This window comes from Triticum dicoccoides, chromosome 7A (assembly GCF_002162155.2).
Source record: "Triticum dicoccoides isolate Atlit2015 ecotype Zavitan chromosome 7A, WEW_v2.0, whole genome shotgun sequence".
Lineage (NCBI taxonomy): Eukaryota > Viridiplantae > Streptophyta > Magnoliopsida > Poales > Poaceae > Triticum > Triticum dicoccoides.
Window position 1 is genome coordinate 414,120,273 of NC_041392.1, and position 6,302 is coordinate 414,126,574.

The window sequence follows — 6,302 nt, forward strand, 5'->3', positions numbered from 1 at the left end:
AACTATGGAAGTGAGTTCCGGAACAAGAGTTCATCATTAAACCAAGGAGAGGACGAGGAGGTGGCTGATGAACTCAGCAACAATTCATTGGGATTTCCAAAAGATGGATTTCCACAATTATGTGAACAAGGAGATAGCATTTGTCGGATCAAATGATATAATGAGGTATGCTCGAGGAAAACACACACTATTAAACATTGGTTGAAAAGCGCACCCGAGATATGGGCTTAGGTAGTACGATTAATGTTAGAACGGTGATTCGATAACCAATGGTCTAAGAATTAAATATCGACCATTAACTTCAAAGAAATAGGGCTGCTAGAAGTTTCGAAGTCGCACATCATAGTTCAATTGTAGGTTTTCCGATTAGAAACAACACGGGGACCAAGGAATGAACGGATATGGCAAGAAGTATTACCTGTATCAAGATCTCTTAAGAGGTGGTGAAATTCTCACGACTTTCTTGACATAATATATGGTAATACTCCAAGGTAAAGAAGAACAAATGTTGGATAGCAAGGATCTCAAGGTATAACACAAAACACGAATAAATTTGTGTTGAACGAAAGGCAATAAAGTGGTCGATGATACCACAAATCATCGAGGGCAAGGATAGTATTCTTCATCATGAATTCGATTGATATCTTGAAAGGAGTCAAAATGTTGATGAGGATCACGACAAATTTTGTCCAGAGATTTTATAAAGATGTAATCCATCAGCGATGACATCAAGTCAAAGGAATGATGAAGCAAGAGGTTACTGGAACCACAGGTACGACACAAACTCGGAATCAAGTTGTTTTTGTTTGAGGTGAAACGATAAGACGAGGAAATCGACGTAAGCTTAGCTCATCGTTGAAAGTTGGGCTCCGGGATAAGGACCCGGTAGCACAGTTAAAATTAGTATGATAATGATATAGCAGATCACGCTAGGAATGACTTGAAGGATTATTAAACTCGTAAGCAACAAAAACTACTTAGAGTTATTGAATCAGAGTGCAGAATTGGTACATATATTCCTGTTCTCGAGTGAAATAACTCAGAACACGGGGGGAACCTAAAATCGGTGAGAAGAAATACTAGATGAAGACTCATAGGAAGCAACACAGTTCTTTGATATTCTCGAGATATAGGAGGGTATCACTCGAAGGAAAATTGACATAGGGGTTGCGGATATGTATTGATCCGCAGAAGGCAAGTGTTTTCACTTGCTTGAGAAATGGGAACAAGTAGAAAATATGGTCGGAACCACGATTGCAAAGGATCAACTCACAGACACCAGATGATATTATATCAAGGGAACAGTTATTAGTACAAGAAGCTTCTATGATAGGATCTACATCGTTTCCATGGGCATGAACACAAAGTCCAAGGTCGACCCCCACTTCTCCAATGCATAACCTTTCATTCACTTCTCGCGTTTGATGAAGTTGCAGTGCTGAAATTTTATCTCGCAAAATACCAGAAGAGTATGACTCGTGAAAACTTTCGAGGTCACGCATATTAAGGAACGCATAGGTTCAACCCATCGGGGCATCATGGAAACATATACCACAAGCTTCAATAGTAAATATCACTAGCTCGAAGGCATAGCATGGTTGGCCAATCAAGGAATAGGACTTACCAATGTCATTATGTATCAGGGAAAGAACTTCCAAAGTGATTGAATATGAAGGACGTTGTCGGATAAAATACAACAAAGGATCCGATGGTCCACAAGGGATTTGATGTGAGCATCAGTACCCAACCAGAGGGAGAAAGAATGCAAAGAGATCAGATTATAGAAACAACTGAGTAACTCAAAGTTCAAATGCAAAGGAATTATGAATTCCAAGACAAGGGATCAGATACAATGCTCTGATTAGGGATGGATGAGTTGAATAGCCTTAGGGGTACAATCGATGGCAAAATTTGATTGGTCGAGATCCAGCTCATGTTCAAAATGACGTCCGAGCCAGAAGGATGATTTCTAGGATCTGGTTGAGGATTGCGAGCATTCGCACTTATTGAATCAATGGGCTCAAAATGATAGTCGTAAAGGATGCCAATAAGATTACTATACTTATGGGATTGCACATAATGCAAGCAAGCAAGAATTTCAAGAGCAATAAGCTGCTAAGGATTTTCGGAAGATCAAACAGTATTTCGAAGACTTTGGTAAAACACATGAACAACTTGGGAGAAACAAATCCTCGGTGTGTGTGTGTGAGGATTAATTTGTAGGTGTATTCAGGTGACAAGGAACTACAAGGCAGTAGGCATAAAGTATTCTTGAAACCATAGAGAAAACTTTGGAATCTTCTGATGCAGCAGACGATCATCTGTAATAAGGGGCTCTCCAGAAGGAAGTAATTATGAGAACCTAGAGTTAGAGTTAGCAAAATCTTTTAACCCGAATAGAGGAGAGATCAGAATCCCAGAGTACGGATCAAGGAGTAAAAGATCCTAATACCACCCAAATGGCGACGTGGGCCCGTAAGGCACACAACCATGTTAGTAAAAGGTTTTTTAATGTCCAGACTCGACTTCGTCCAAGGAGTGTAGAACGGGGATTCCTACAGGCAGTCGTCTCTGATACCAACTTGTGACGCCCACGATTCAATCGTACACTAACCATACAAGCAAACGTGTACGATCAAGCTCAGGGACTCATGGGAAGATATCACAACACAACTCTACAAATAAAATAAGTCATACAAGCATCATATTACAAGCCAGGGGCCTCGAGGGCTTGAATACAAGGGCTCGATCATAGACAAGTCAGCGGAAGCAACAATATCTGAGTACAGACATAATTTAAACAAGTTTGCCTTAAGAAGGCTAGCAGAAACTGGGATACAGATTGAAAGAGGCGCAGGCCTTCTGCCTGGGATCCTCCTAAACTACTCATAGTCGTCGTCAGCGGGCTGCACGTAGTAGTAGGCACCTCCCGAGTAGTAGTAGTCATCATCGACAGTGGCGTCTGGCTCCTGGACTCCATCGTCTGGTCGCAGCAATCGGGTATAGAAAGGGGGAAAAGAGGGAGCAAAGCAACCGTGAGTACTCATCCAAAATACTCGCAAGCAAGGAGCTACACTACATATGTATGCACTGGTATCAAATGAAAAAGGGGGTATCATATGTGGACTGAAGTGCTGAATGCCGGAATAAGAGGGGGATAGCTAGTCCTTTCGAACACTACGCTTCTGGTAATCTCCATCTTGCAGCAGAAGAAGAGAGTAGATAGTAAGTTCACCAAGTAGCATCATGTAGCATAATCCTACCCGGCGACCCTATCCTCGTCGCCCTGTTAGAGAGCAATCACCGGGTTGTATCTGGCACTTGGAAGGGTGTGTTTTAATAAGTATCTGGTTTTAGTTGTCATAAGGTCAAGGTACAACTCCAAGTCGTCCTGTTACCGAAGATCACGGCTATTCGAATAGATTAACTTCCTTGCAGGGGTGCACCACATTTCCCAACGCGCTCGATCCCCTTTGTCCGGACACACTTTCCTGGGTCATGCCCGGCCTCGGAAGATCAACACGTCGCAGCCCCACCTAGGAACAACGGAGAGGTCAGCACACCGGTCTAAATCCTATTGCGCAGGGGTCTGTGCCCATCGCCCATTGCACAACTGCACGTTGCGAGGGCAGGCAGAGAGCAGACCTAGCAACCTCCATTACAAAGGAAGTTGCGTTACGCGGTCCAACCCGGCGCGCGTCGTTCAGTCGCTGACGTCACGAAGGCTTTGGCTGATACCACGACGTCGAGTGCCCATAATTGTTCCCGCGTAGTTGGTTAGTGTGTATAGGCCAGTAGCCAGACTCAGATCAAATACCAAGATCTCGTTAAGCGTGTTATCTTAAAGTAACCGCGAACGCCGACCAGGGCCAGGTCCACCTCTCTCTTAGGTGGTCTCAACCTGCCCTGTTGCTCCGCCACAAAGTAACAGTCGGGGACCATCAGGAACTCAGGCCCACCATTACCTGGATGGAGCCACCTGTCCTTTCTGCCCCCTCATCAGAATCACATGCGGGTACTCTATGAGCTGACCCGACTTTAGTCACCACATGTATAGTATGTATGAATGTACCCATGGTCACCTCCCGAGTGATCACGACCCGATAGTATAGCATGGCAGACGAACAAGAATGTAGGGCCACTGATGATAAACTAGCATCCTATACTAAGCATTTAGGATTGCATGTAAGGGTATCAATAGTAGTAGCAAGTACAGGCTATGCATCAGGATAGGATTAACGGAAAGCAGTAACATGCTACACTACTCTAATGCAAGAAGTAGAGAGAAGAGTAGGCGATATCTGGTGATCAAAGGGGGGCTTGCCTGGTTGCTCTGGCAAGAGAGAGGGGTCGTCAACACCGTAGTCGTACTGGGTAGCAGTGGCGTCGGTCTCGGTGTCTAGCGAGAGAAGAGGGGGGAAGAAACAATAAATATTAAGCAAACAGATGCATAGCGATGCATGACATGACAAGTAGCGGTGCTAGGGGTGCCCTAACACGGTAAGAGGTGGTACCGGTGAAGGGGGGAAACATCCGGGAAAATATCCCCAGTGTTTCGTGTTCTTGGACAGATGAACCGGAGGGGAAAGTTGCGTGTTCGTTATGTTAGGGGTGTGTGGCGGACAAACGGGATGCGTATCCAGATTCGTCTCGTTGTTCTGAGCGACTTTCATGTACAAAACATTTTCATCCAAATTACGAATTCTTTTATATGTTTTTTTCAAAGTTTTAATATTTTTTGGATTTATTATTAATTCGAATTAAAAACCGAATATACGTTTGTTACTTAGTGCTATTCTAACCACAATGTATGACAGTGGGCCTAGTGGGTATGGTTTGACCCAGTCAAAGATTAACTGGTCAATATATGAACAGTGTATGTGGGTTCAAATTGTCATTGACTTTTAGTTTAACAAAATGTTAATTAATTGAGGTGGTCCCACATGTCATTTTCTATGCACTAACTAATTAACAATTTAATCCTAAGCTAAACTAATCTAACTAAGCAAGGGCCGGCCTCACATCCAGTGGATGTACCATGGTTGTGGGTAGGCATGGGCACACAAGCCACGATGGCCATTGCCATCAGTAGCAGCAGCAAAAATGCATCAACAAGGCCATGGCTAGCATGAACATCAGTAGGAGCAAGGAGCAGCCCATTGTGCCCGGAAGCAGCAAGCAGCAGCACTAGCGCAACAGCAGTGGCGACAGGGAGCAACGGAGCAACGCAGTAGCAAGAAAAACTGCAGGCAGGGCCGCGGGAGCGCGGACGCGCAGGCAGGCGCAGGGGAGCAGCAGTGTGGGTCCACCTAGGGCGCAGCCAGGGCGCGGCCACCGGCAGGAGCAGGCAGGCACGTGCGCATTCTCGGAAGCTCGAACGCGGCCATGGACGATTACGACCGAGCTCGGGGACGACGGCAAATGGTGACAAATAAAAGGGGAAAGGTGGGGAATTAGCAGAGGATCTCACCGCGAGCTCGGAGGTCCGGTCGGGGAGGCTGGAGATGGACCGGAGCTGGGCGAATCTACGGCGAGGTCGTGACGGCGGCGGCGGAGAAGACCGGTGATGGTGAGCTTGACGGCGTCCTGACGATGAACCAAGCGGCGGAGAGGAAGGAGATGACGATGGTGTGGCTCCTGGACGCCTTCTCAGGGAGTGTGGAGGTTAGTGGCCACGACAATGGTGATGGCCATGGTGGCTGCAGCTTCAGGTGGAGACGAACGCGGCGACAACGATGCAAGGGGAACGAATGGTGAGGCTAGGGTTGGTCCTTGGCTCGGGGCAATTTTATCCATCTCGAGGGCTCGTTGGATGGCGGACACGGCGGCATCGGCGGGTGGATGGCCGCCACGCCATGCCTTCTGTACAGAGATTGAAGGAAGGGAGAGGTGGGCTGGGCTTGTACTATTCACGGTGGGCCAAAGTGCATAGGAGAATCGCATTTTCCTTTGCTGTCAAACTTTTGTCTCAGTTTTCTAATTATTTTAGGCACTAAATGATATTAGTTCTACAAGATACTGCACATATAATTCAACTACAATATTTTGGGTTCTACACACAAGGTTTATTTTTATTTGGGAAAGTTTATGCATTTTTTTATTTTGAAAAGGTCATTTTATTTTCTGATAAACCACTAAAGAATTTCCTATGAATTTATTTGTGAGACCAATGAACTTGGTTGCAACATGAAGATGGTCAGGGGAATTTATCGGATTATTCAAACATTTTTTTGTTTTACTGTTTGAAGAATAAAAAAATTCACTAGCAATTTAAAATTGAATTTGACTCTGATTTCTATGAA